The 13,279-nt window shown below is 42.9% G+C and overlaps 1 long non-coding RNA gene across 2 annotated transcripts in view; it reads left to right on the top strand.

Moving 5' to 3' along the window:
- The window catches only part of LOC117261850 (uncharacterized), a 54,720-nt gene that overhangs the window by 29,807 nt on the left and 11,634 nt on the right, over window positions 1-13,279 (top strand). Inside the window, exons 3-4 of one of the 2 annotated variants that reach the window (XR_013491585.1) lie at window positions 2,045-2,123; window positions 9,575-9,668. This is a non-coding gene — a long non-coding RNA (uncharacterized LOC117261850). Of the gene's footprint in view, window positions 1-2,044; window positions 2,124-9,574; window positions 12,105-13,279 lie in introns of those variants that run through there. The other variant, XR_013491584.1, reaches the window with a different exon arrangement.

The following is a 13,279-nucleotide window of genomic DNA, read 5'->3' as shown; positions in this document are numbered from 1 at the left end:
CAGCGACAAGAGCCCCCACTACAGTAAGAGATAAGGTTAATAATTCAACCGGCTCTCAAAAGTGTTGCATATTTCAAGGATCCTTCAGCAGAGCGGTCCGTTGTGAATGACTGTGGATTCTCTTTTTCTTCGCTTTTCTTTTCACTAGTTGATATAGTAGCTGAGGTACTGTATAGTGTATCCCAGTATGGCGTGTAAGTGTGTGCACTGCGTCTGCGCACTGCTGGAGGAGTGGATTTCTGTGTCATTCTTCCTCCTCCACCCCTCCCACATTTAGTGCTTTCCACCCTCCCACTCTCCCTCTCTCTCTCTCTTTCCTTCTGTGTCTCCGTCTCCCACCCATCTTATGCTCCCTCCCTCCTTCTCCCCCCTGTCTCCGGTGCAAATACAGTTCCTTGCCGTGTTGGACATGTGATGAAAAAGTGACTGGTTCGCGCGCTCCGCCGCACCTCCTATTTCATCATCAGCGGAGCATTTCTCCCCTTCACTGTGCGCTCGCTGTCTCCTCCTCTCTTCCTCTCTCTCTCTCTCTCTCTCTCTACCTCACTTCTTTTTCTCTCTCTGTTTCGCCTGCTCCCCTCTTTCTGCTCCAGCCACACGCAAGGGGGAGACTTAAGCTCTGCGAGGGGAAAAAAAAAAAAGTCTGCTGCTATTTCTACAGTCAGGGCCTCCCCACAGCCCGCCCTTCCATAGACGGAGCTTTTTTTTTCACTCACTACTAGCTGGATTTTAACCCTCTGCCTCCAACTAGCTGCACAGCAGCTCTGCAAAACCTGGCAACAAGTTGCTTTTAGGGGCCTTTTCGCACTTTTGGCGCATTGATTTTTGCACCACTTTGGATTTGGCCGCTGTTTTTTCCATTCTTTTGTATTTTGTTTCCTAAAAATGTGCCGCGTCTTGATATTTTTTTCCTCCGCTGATGGGTTTCTAGTAGTATTTATTTAGTTTCTCCCTTTTTGGATGGAAATTCGTCAAGGTGGTGTTTCGCCATGTGATGGGCCTTGTTCCACCTGGAGTGTCGGGGCGCCATTTCTGACGGGTAACCTACTCGGGGTGGGCTTGTGGTCTGGATGACCACTGTGGATGTCAAGCAGAGAGTGTGACCAGTATCTGAGCACGGTACACATCTGTGTTTAAAAAGACATGTCCTTCATCAATGACTGCTGTGAAGTACCTCACCTCCTTCGTCTTTACTCTCTGTCTCTCCTTCTATTTCCTTCCCATGTCCTCTCACTCCCTCTGTGTGTGTGTGTCTGTCTCTCGCTCCCCCCTTGTTCTCTCTCTTTCACACCGACTTGCTCTCCTAACAGGAGAATGAGTGGTGTGCTGAGCCGGATCTCTTTCTGGGACAGGTGCCAACTGCAAACAAAAGACATTAAAAGGCAATAAGAGAAAAAAATGTAGTAATTGCGAAATTTCAAATTGTTGCAGCGAAATGTCAGAAGTAGGCCTGCATGTCGTGTTTCTACAGGGCGACTTCGCGATATTATTACATGTTGTTGTATGGTATAAAAACTGATTTTCGCGAGCAAGGCTGCTGGTAAAGCAGAGGTTTGAATACTTTGCCACACTTATTCTAGTGAAGGCATTTCATTCGGGAAGAGGGAGGGAGTAATGTGGGAGAGCAGCATATAGACTGCTGAATTATTCATGTGCCCAGCCAAGGCTGTGACTGGACTGGTTGTGCTATTTGCATGCATCAGACATGCTGTTTGTCTGTTTGCTAACATTCCTCATTCAAAGACTTGTTAACTAGCAGACGGGCTTAGCTGGAGCCTTGCAGACAGCCTCATGGCCTCCTATTGTTTCAGGCCTCTCACCAGGCCTGGACCCAGCCAGTGGCAGGCGAGCCGTGCAGCCCTGAGCTTGGGGCTCAGACTGTGTGGCTGGAAGAGGGAGTGAGGCTGTAGCTGAGATTGAGGCTGGGGCTCAGGTTGGAGCAGGGGCTGAGGCACGGCTGTGAAAAGAGACAGTCTGAGGGAAATCGCTGGGTCTAGCAAGAACCACCGAACGGGAGCTTATGGCTTTCTCCTCTTCTTGACAGAGATGTGGATCAAAAGCGGGAAGAGCTGCCAAATTTCGCATCCTGTCCGGACATTTACCATCTTTGCTCTGAAAAATCGGTGAGTAATATCTGATTTAATGTGTGTGTGCTTGCATGGTTTCGATGCAAGTTTATTCGTGTGTTTACATCTAAGGCTTTCGATGTTTAACAGGCACACTGTGCAAATAAACATTTGTGCACAAAGTTTCTTTTTATTGAGTGCGCATTAATACGTCTGACTGTAAAATCCTACATGCTCATGTAGTTTGGGAACATATACAATAGCACATATACGAGCGACACCGCCATTCCTTTAACTTTAATAATACTTTTCCCTGCCCTCCATAGAACTGAGGTGTAATTTAGTAATGCAAAAACAGAAGTCATTGATAGCACTGTGATTGCTGCCAGGATAATCCCACGTCGTGGTAATCAGTGGATGAGCGGAAGGCCACGGTTGTGGAGGTATTTCATATGAGTGATGTGGTCCGGGCTTAGTATGTACTGTATAAAGAGAAGTACGTGGTGTACTGATCGTTTTGATTGCTTTAATGTTCTCAAAAGCTCGATTGTCAGCTAAATTTCAACGAGAACACCCTGCATTTCTCCGAATTTGAAGTTTTGCGGGCAGCATTTGCCGAGCTTGTATTTCGTTTTAGGAGACAGAAAAGAGAATAAATATAAAATAGTCCGTCGCTTCGCTATTTGCAGGATATTTGCCTTTCCACACCTAATTTTAATATTGATCGCATCGTTTCCTGAATTATCTGTGCATCTGCGCTTCTTTTAACACAGGATTTATGATTTGCATAGTAATATTTTGTGGCAAATGTGTACAAAGACTCCTGTCGAAATGCTTGTTTTATTATATTGATGCGTATGAAAACATCCCCTTGTTTTCCTTTGAAGGAGGAAAAAAACCTGAGCAATAAATCTGTGTATGCGTCACAGAACAATCCCACAAAATGACTGTGAGGTGACGAATTTCACTTCAGATAAGTTACTTTGGATCAAACATTAATTTAATTTGGCTTCTTTGGCTCTTTTTCAGATCCTTGGTAGTTAATTTTGTCAAATGAATGGAAAATGCAGGTTTCATTAGTGAATGAGACATTTATAAGGCAATTTACAATCCCCAGGTCTATTCATAACATTTAATTTGTAGTATTGCCTGCAAGGGGAACCAACCGTACACATAATAATCACTGTTTTGGAATTTCATTTTTTAAAACCTGACATTTATTAGCAGCTGATTCACAAAAGTCTTTAATTCTTCGTGCTTTGGTTTCCTCATGTCTGCTCAGATGCTCATCAGGCTTTATGTGAAAGGACACTTTTTGAAGGGCAAAGTCGACCCGATGTTTCTCAGAGCTTTCAGGTGATTCAGGTACAGCTTTTTCCATACATAGGTGATTATGTTCATTCATATGGATATAAGCTCTACTTAACTAGCAGTGGACACATGGTTTTTGGCTGGCAGAGTATCACACTACTCTACCCCTGAGGCCTTTTTGGCAGTGGATGGCAGGAGTCCAGGGGAAGGTTGCATGTTGAGAGGCAGATGGCAGGGTGGTGAGGGTTTGCAGTATTTTCGCTCTCTGTAAAAGTATACCTGACCAACCCAATAGCCTGGTGCAGGCCACAATGAGGCATTCTGTGCACTGAGGCAAACTTCAGCTTTACTGCAGCTACACAGCAAACACCGCAAGGCTGGATGGGACACACACACACACACACACACACACATGCAAATACAAGAACACAACCAAACGAACATATTCGTGTGTTTAATTTAATAATCTTCTTTGTGTACACTGTCAGATATTAATACTTGTGGTTCGACAGTGAACACATTTTTACACTCGTCAGTTTTCACTTTTAAAGTGTGTGTTCTTCGGCTTTATGAAACACCTCTATGAAAGGGTAAATTCTTCTAAACCTATATAACAACCAAACATGCCTTTTTAATAGACATAATCAGTCAATATATTTCACATATTTTCAAACATTTTTTTGAATACATATATTTCAAATACACGAGTGCGAATGTTTAATGAATACACTGCAAAAGAGGAGCTAAAGGAAAAACAGGCCACAGCTAGAACAACAAGTTCCCAAACTTGAACATATCTGTGGCCTTGAACTTGAATGTGAAATTCTTTATTTTTTTTTTTTTTCACTAAATGCGTTTTAAAACAGTATTTTCCGCAATTATATACTACTCACTGCAAAGTAGTGTAAGTTTGTTTTTTTTAAAGATGCTAGAAGCTTTTAACTGACAATACTTAATAACTTTTTAATGCATGTAGGTATGAACTAAAAAAAAAGAGCCTAAATGAGCACTCTGGAAATGGATTATATATTGTGTAGAATTACTGTTCTACAGTGTATATAATATTTGCAAGTAGTTAGTTTTATATGTAATTTAGACTTTAAAAAAAATACATAAACTATTTTTCATTTATGCTCAACCTCTGTGTGCTTTTTTAATTTGTTACTGGACGTGTGTTTCACTTTAAAATATTATGTAGTATATAAAGAGAGGAAAGGATTTAATGCTGCAAAATAATGTACTCCCTTATTTTTTCCGTATAGAATTAACTCTTTAAGAATTTTAAAAGTTTTGTCCGAAGAAGGAAGGGGGAATACTTTCTATACTTTATATAGCATGTGTCTAATATATAGAGGAAAATATAAAGCGTGAAATAAAAGTAAGAGTGTATGATACGATGAATGTTTTAGTGTAGAGGATACAATAATGCTGCATGAATACACAGCATCAGCATATTTTGCTCAGTGTGTGTGTGTGTGTGTGTGTGTGTGAGAGAGAGAGAGAGAATGCATGTACGCATGTGCGCGCTCGTGCATGTGTCCTCCACTTTTTTTAATCGATCGCTTGCTGGTGATTTTTGTAAATCGCTATTGATTTGAAAATATTGATGTTTTTTTTTCTAATAATATTCAGATTATTAAAAAATGGTTGACCTTTTTTCATCTGTGATAGCAAAACCACAAATCTAACAGGTGTCTCATTATTATTCTTCTTATTATAACTTCTAAAGGGGCACCATAAACCTTTTTTTATGTATTTATTTATTTAAAACCACAATTCCCAGTGTTTAGTTTTTTTTCTAACACATATCTAGTTATGCCTTTAGACTAGTGTAGAAAAAAGTATGCCAATGCATTTTTACTTTAGTAATTTAATTTCGTACGATCCCAACTGCTCCAAAATTAGCATTATTCATCACACTGTTACAAGCATAAAAGCTGTGTCAGTGCAGATAAGAAAAAAGAGCAACCTCATCTCACAAACTGCCATCCTGACATTTTGCCACATCTGACTTACCTAATATTAGATATCTTATTTCACAGAACATTAACACACAGGATGAACAGACGAGAACAATACAATTCAGCACTCTAATATTATCGTTTAGTTGTGTACTTGAAAGATGGTTTTGATCTGTAGATGACTCTTTGAATGAGATGTTTCCTGTCATAGCTTTTAATGGTCATGTGGTGTAGCAGCACTGTAAAGACTACTGTACATCTCCAGATCTGAGTAATCCTGCCAGATACGTTTTGAAGTGTTGAGTATGTGGTTTAGATCATGTGCCAGTGCTCAGTGTATTCACACTAGTGCAACACACAGCGAAAATGAGTCATTTACCAGTACAACACAGCAATAAGCCACCAATACACTGCTTCATTTGTTAAGTGGATAAATTGGTATTTAAGATTATGTGATTTTGTTTCATTTATGAGCTTGCTGTGATGTTGTGAATTCCATCCAATTTCCTCCTGGCTAATATGAAATCCAGATTGGAGTGGTGAATGGGGGCCAAGTGAGCACTCACTGTAAATATATTTTTTCTGCCATAATTATGGAGCCTCTTTTATTTCTCCCGCTAAAACGGGTATCAGTGTGCTGTTTTAAGTACAATAAAACTGAAAACCCCGGTGTAATTAAAGTTATATTGTATGTCTGAGCTCTGTGGAGGACTGTCAGGCTCAGGGATTTGATTGACATGCAGTGCTGCCTGGGCTGCCTGGGCTAAAAATGCATATGTGTAGTCCTGTGAGGGGATTTTGATGTCTTTAACAATTAAATTGAATTTTATTCTTTATAGTTTGAATCACAGGACAATGATACGGCGTGTGTTCATTGTTAAATATCTGATATATTTAAATTTAATTTTTTAGATATTTTATTGATATTTTCAAGTTAAAGAATGAGCTTTTTCTGATCACTGGACATTATTTTTACATGACCTACGAGGCCAGAAATGTACTATTTATTGTGGAAATCTTGCCGCAGCAGAAGCAGACGCATTTTCTAGTTCTTCAGTTTTCAAGTTAAAGTGCATAGATGCTCCCTGCATTTACTTACTCAGGAAATGAAGGATGCATAAAATAAAATTCGACGTGACATTATGCAGGTTGAAAATCTGTTCATATTGGATATGTCGACTCAGATTTAGGTCCAGTATTCACACTGACACATTCAAAGCAGTGGTGCAAAGCGCTGTGCAGCAGGTTAGCACCAGCAGGTCACTGCTTGTGGATTTGAATTTCCCACTTTGGCAGCCTCACACTTCAGAGGTCACAGTGCATTCTGCAAAAAAAAAAAAAACCTGTGAGACAGTCGCTTAGATTTTACAGTGCTTGTGTCAGTCACAGTAACGTCTGCTTCGGGCTTTTATTTAGCAGTTGTCAGTCAGAGGAAGAAGCGGTTCAAATCTCCCCGAGGTGAGCGACGGTGTAGTCAGATCGAGTCTCTGTGGTAGGAGCTGGCCAGTCTCCCTGTTGCCCTACTGTACTGTGAATGTGGGAGAGCAGATGAGTGGATCTACAGTGGCCACTACAGGCTGTGGCGCACTCACACAGCATAAGCACTACAGTACAGTAGGAAGTAGGCCAGGCCTGAAAAGAGAAGAGAGAGGCTGGACAAAGAGGCCCGAGACCCCGATACGCACACACACACACACACACACACACACACACATACGGTACATTTCCAGGGTTGCAAGTTCCAAAATTATTGCACAAAAGCACAAATGTCAAGGCTCAGCAAGCCAAGTAATTACACACCCATATGCTGATGCACTCACACACATGTCACACTCGTGCACACACACACCAAAGTCTCTAAAACCTGCTTTTCCTGGTTTCTCTCGCCATACATGGAAGCCATTAGTCCATTACCCCGTTGACTACTGAGGATTGGGGGCCATTTTATTCTCCCTGTGTTAATCAGGATGTCAGCTGGGAGTGTCACATGTAATTTATCCACAAAACCACAGCAAGTCCGCAGAGACGGTGAGCACAGTCATAATGACATAATATTGGACTGGGGGAGAGTTTCGGGGGGTGACAGATGATGTAGATTTTCCTCCCCCTGTTCCTCCCCCTCTTTTCCTCCAGACGTTCTGAAATGAGACCTGTGCAACTTTCACCTTTACATCATGGGCCCTTTGGCTGATGTCAAAGTGTTGTGGGTTTTTATTTTCCACAATTTATTTACACAAGGGCGATTTTCTTACACGCTCTTAAAACAACTTCCTTCAAGGCAGAGCGATTCATATCATTAAAGCAGATGGAATATATAGAATCATTCAAATAAAAACTCAATGCTTTCTTTGCCTCTGGCCACTCAGTGTGTTCAGTGTGTGTTTGAGAGACTCTAGTCTACAGCGTCACGTGTGAGTGTCTCTCTGCACACATTGTCGGGATAGATCCTTGTTTTATGTACCTGCCAGGCAAAGCGATATTCCAGATAACGCTGAGCTGCGCCCACTCAACTTTTCTTTTCCAGCGCTCATATATTTCTTCAGCTTTTGGCCTCCGCTGTCGCCAAGGCAATTTAGTCAGCGAAAAAGTGCAGAATCGGCAAAATTGTTCCACTTGGAGGTAGAGTTGGAAGTGTTGAAAGGCCTCGCCTGCAACTCTCAGACTATCAAAATACTGTAAATCCCTTCCCTCACCTCACCTCCACTTCATCACTTTCTTACTGTTCGTCAGAGCCGAGCTGAATTATGTTGGCTGTGTTTGGCGATAAATACGAATCCAGTGGCTTGGGCTATCTTTGTGTTGCCTATTCTGGGACAGAAAAATTGATATTGAGTATCCATGTGCTTTGATATGTCTTTTACTGACCTGACTGCAGTTTCTACAGCTGTGGTGCTGATTTCTGCCGTGTAACTCTGCACTCCGCTCATGTTTATGTATTCAGGTTTCCTTGTTTACACTGCTGTGTAATGGTAGAGTGACCAAAAACTTCAGGGTTCAGAATCAAAGACTACACAAGTCATCCTTTCTAACAGAGAGCTTCAAAATGTCCGTTTAAATTAACAAAAGAAAATATTTTGTAACAGAGATCAGTTTAAAGAATGCATATAGTATACAGTATTGTGTTTTCCTGCAGCCGTCCATGTGGCAGAGACTAATATACTGTAGACTATCCCCTCTGCACATACTCGCCCAGGCTTCATGAGTCATCAACATGCATATACACACAAACAACACACACACACACTTGCACACAGAGTGCAGTGAGTGCACAGCTCGGGCATGAATCTCCCTCCATGGGCTGGAGGAGTTGGGTTACTCATGAGCCCATAAACATGTGCTGGCGGCGGTCCAAGGCACTGCACTGTAATTACAAACGTTAGAAACAATATATAAAAGACCCTTCCCCGGCAAGGCCGTGTCCTGCGCTGCAATTAGCGTCCTTGTACAGAATTATCACCCTTCAGCAGCCGCCACCACACTGAGCGGAGGCCTTTAATTGGCAGTGTCCTCCTTGGTCTGCTAGAGGACAACCCTCACGCAATCTGAGATTTGACTAATGATGACTAAATACCTCTGTTTTTCCTTTGTCCCATTTCACCTCCACACGATGGTACCCGGCATTGCACGCCCACGTACGCGCAGGATAGCGCGTGCACATGTCAAAAGCTGCCTCGTACATTAACGCCGCGCAGTCTGCACATGCCCTCATGTGTGAACGTGAACATACTGTGCTGCATGTGCAGAAAATCGCTTATTATGCTCACAAGTACACGCATAACGCACCACTTCACCCACGCACATGACACTGTGGGCTTTCGGTAATGCAGCATGCCAAAGTGTGTGTGCACGTATGCAGCGAGTGGGTGCTAGTGGGCAAGGCCAAGGCCACGGTGGAGCTCGTGTGTTGGTGTTGGGCGAGCATGCGGCAGTGAGAGTTGGCCGGTGCACAGGCCAGCAGAGAGGGTGCGGTGTGTTACATGTTCCACTAATGAGTTTCCTTGGCCAGGCAAGACTGTGGGGCGAGCTTATTAGTAAACAGGCTACAGAGAGGAGCCCCTACAGCCCTCTGCTGCTGCTGTGGCTGCTGCTGGCTGCTGTGGCTGCTGCTGGCTTCTCCAACCGATCACTCTCTCTGTTTCTGCTTCTCTCCATTGTTTTCTCTTCCTCTCTGTAAATTGTCGCTGCCTCCGACTCTACAATCCTCACTCTCTGTCTGTCTCTGTGTCTCTCTTGTAGGCAGTGAGATGGGTTTTGACTCCAGCCACAGGCACAAACAATTTGGCCAACAAGTGAAATCACGTACAGACAGACTGGCGATCGCAGCAGCATTGTAAGTACCATAATGTATTGTAAATTGAATATGTTGTTATTTAATGATGTATTGTAATGCGGTTGTATTGTCTTGCATTTCATTTAATGAGATGAAGGCTGTAATTAGATGCTGCGTAAGTTTCATTTGTCATATGCGTGGCATGAACCGCTCTGCCTACATTTATTTTCTTTCTCTTCCTGAGACGTATTACAATGTGAGCCTGCATTAGATTAAATCATAATGGCTGTGTATTGTGCCTTTATCCCATTTGAAAGGCCAAGTGGTCCCAATGGCTTGTTAGCGCAGTCGATTTAAAAAAACAAAAACAAACATAATCTTTAGTGCACATGCACAGAAAAACACTCGGGTGTAATCTTAATTGTCCACTAGGCATAGGAAGTCTTGACTCTTTCTGTGCTGGGGCCTGGATCTGTTAGAAAATGGCTTCCACTCTCTGCCTTCCAGCTCTCAGCTCCCCGCCGCCATTTTGTGTATCGCTGCCAAAGTAGTCAGGTAGCAGGATGAGAGGGACAGAGCAAAGTGGGGGAGAAAAAGTGGGTGCAACTGGATGCTGGGTCGAGGAGCGAATTAAAATAAACAGAGAGGAGTGGCAGGAGTTGGAGGAAAGAGTTGCTCCAAATGTGGACTGATAGAACACTTCATATGTCGTTTACTGATGGAGAGGGGTTTTTAATTGTTGCCGACTGACTGCATGCAAACAAGCAGCCTCCGCTCTGGACCCTTCCCAGCTCTTCCTCTCAAAGGGCTGACCTTGGGTGGACGCCACAAACGGTTCTTTTCCATTGGGGCAAATGTGCTGGCAGGGCCCACAGCTGCATGACCCCCTTCCACCCTCCATCAGTCCTCCCTCTTTCTCCTCCAGAGTCCCCAGCAGCCAGGCCCCCACAGTAACACAACCTGCCCGCTTATGGTGCTACAGATCCCGAGTGCAGCTTTAATCTCTGCTTATGTACCTGCCTCCACCCTAACCGTAGCACAATGTTAGCTGGAGCTTCAACCTTAAACTGTGCATGTATCATATGCACTCAGTAACCCCGGGCCCCACCCTACAACCTCTAGCTACTATAGCTAGCTGCCTGCGGCTCTGGAATCCTGTATGTGCCAGGCATTTGATTACATGTGCAGATGTTATTAAAATCCTCCTCTCATCTGATCCCAAGACCACAGATACTATATCAAGCCTTCAGTAGGTGTCTGCTGCTGCTTTTCTTTTGATCAGCCCGTTGCTTAACTGACAAATTGATGTGTCAGGAGTTGCTTTTGTCATTTGTGATTTTTGTCTTTTGGCTTCCATAAAAATGAAAGCGTTATCTCAACATGAGAGATGAAGCCCACTTTACTTTTGGGACTGTTTCAGTTTAAAAACCCAACATTCATCTGTTGCATACTTATTACATAACCCACCACACTCACAGGTAATGGGATTTGTCTCTACGTATTAAACAGTTCCTATTTTTCTCACTTTTAAAGTATTTTTTCTTGCTTGCTGTCACTAAACTTAGCTCATGGAAGCATCCTAAACAGGGACACACACACGATTTGTTAACTATTTTTTGTAAATTAACAGGTAAGCTGACCAGTGTGTCAACTTCCAGTGTGTAGGATTCAGTGGAATCTAGCAACTAGGATTGCAGATTGCGCCAAGCAAACTTCTTGTTAGGATTCCTTAAGTTTTTATTATTCAGGAGGTTTTTAGAGGGAGCCGAATTGACCGCAGAGGTCTCTTCCTCTCCAAAACAAACAGGCCAGGTGATTTAAACAGGTAAAAACAATGAATAAAGCAGTTTCATGTTAAAAGAGTTCAGAGTTTTTCAATGCTGTTTGGCTTGTAGTAGAGGGGCTGCTAAATTCGGTGTCCGTTCTGGGCTACTGTAGAAACATGGTGGTGTAACTCAGCAGACTCTGTGGACAAGGACCTGCTCCTTATGTAGCTATAAATGGCTCATTCTTAGGTAACAAAAACACAGCAATTCTTATTTTCAGATGATCATACACTATAGAAGAATGTATATTATATTCAATCTCTGCAAATATATCCCCCTAAATCCTCCACACTAGACCTTTAAAGAATGTAGAAGACGTCAACATGTATGCCTTCAGTTTTCATTTTTCAGGAGGGTTTTACAGCGAGCCGTATTGTCCGCAGAGGTCTCTTCCTCTCCAAAATAAACTGATTTAAACCAGTAAAATCACTGAATAAAGCAGTTTCACGTTAAAAATCAGTGTCTTTCCAATGCCGTTTGGCTCGTTGCAGAATGGGTGACACTAAAACACGAAAAAGCCAGTGTTTGGTTTGTCCGTTCTGGGCTACTGTAGAAACATGGCAGTGCAACTTGGCAGACTCCATTGGCAAAGACCTGCTCCCTATGTAGCTATAAACAGCTCATGCTAAGGTAACAAAAACACAGGTGATTGTACCCTAAAGAAAATAAACATATTATATTATATTCCATTCCTGCCAATATATCCCCCTAAATCCTACACACTGGACCTCTGAGGAATGTAAAAGCAGCAACATGTGTATGTTATATGTGTATGCACAGAAAACCTTGTCGTCAGTGGGGCAGAACATATTGACAGAACACACAGGAAAACAGCACAGGAGTGTATATCTGTGTACCATATCGGTTTATGGCTCGGAGCGATGCTGTATAAAGTCTCTCACTGTATCAGTGTGTATCTTTGCTGGCATGTATCTGATTTAGACTCTAGGTACAAAATATAGCAGAGGTCCCTCCAGCAGTAAGCCCTGGCCTATTTAGGCCTGTCACTGACAAGCTCTCATTGAGACAGACACACAGTCAATGGCTTTTGCTAACAGTTCAGAATGCACTCTGTCCCCTTTGGCTCCCCAGTCCTTAATCTGGCCATGTGTTTGCATATGGGACAGAGTGGCCTCCATATTGTGTTTGTGGAATGAATTATGAATGCTATTGCATAACTGTGGTCTGTTTCTGGGGCATATCTCTACAGCATCTACCCAGAGACCAAAGCATGAATACATTTACCCGGCCTAGACCTCTTGGAAATGATACTGTGAAGCTGGCCTGCCTGCGTTTGTTTATGGTTATATAGAGCAGATGGCCATGCAACATGGTCACATATCACACACTGGCTGCCGCGCTGGCACTGCCACACACACAAATGCTTATAGGCAGAAATGTAGGAGTATTTGAAGGGGATTCAAATCCACAGAAATTCATTCATTATTCTTTTATAACTCACAGAGGGAGAAGTATTAAATCTCTTTATCAGAGTACATTGCTATATTTTCTCCTTCGTGTTGGCAGCAGTCCTGGAACTATAGGCACTGGCGGTAATAACTGCTGCCAAATCAAGCTTTTCAATGCTAACTGTGGTTAACTGTGCTGTATTTACAGCCTTAGCTTTTAGCTGTAACTGCTAACCACTGAAGTGAGTCTGACTACAGCCAGCTGTAGCCTGGGGGTAACGAGCTCTTCAAGGTTACAAACTGCACAGATCCCTGTCTGCCTACTCCGGCCCGATGTCTGTCAGCTGAAGTTCATATCCAGGGAGAAAGGTATTTGTCCCACCCTCTAAATATAGCTGGCGACAGATGCAGCTCGATGGGGCACTGCCCAAGCTGA

This window comes from Epinephelus lanceolatus, chromosome 5, assembly GCF_041903045.1.
Source record: "Epinephelus lanceolatus isolate andai-2023 chromosome 5, ASM4190304v1, whole genome shotgun sequence".
NCBI classification, from domain to species: domain Eukaryota; kingdom Metazoa; phylum Chordata; class Actinopteri; order Perciformes; family Serranidae; genus Epinephelus; species Epinephelus lanceolatus.
The sequence above is the reverse complement of the archived record's forward strand: the minus strand, read 5'-3'. Positions and strand labels throughout refer to the sequence as shown.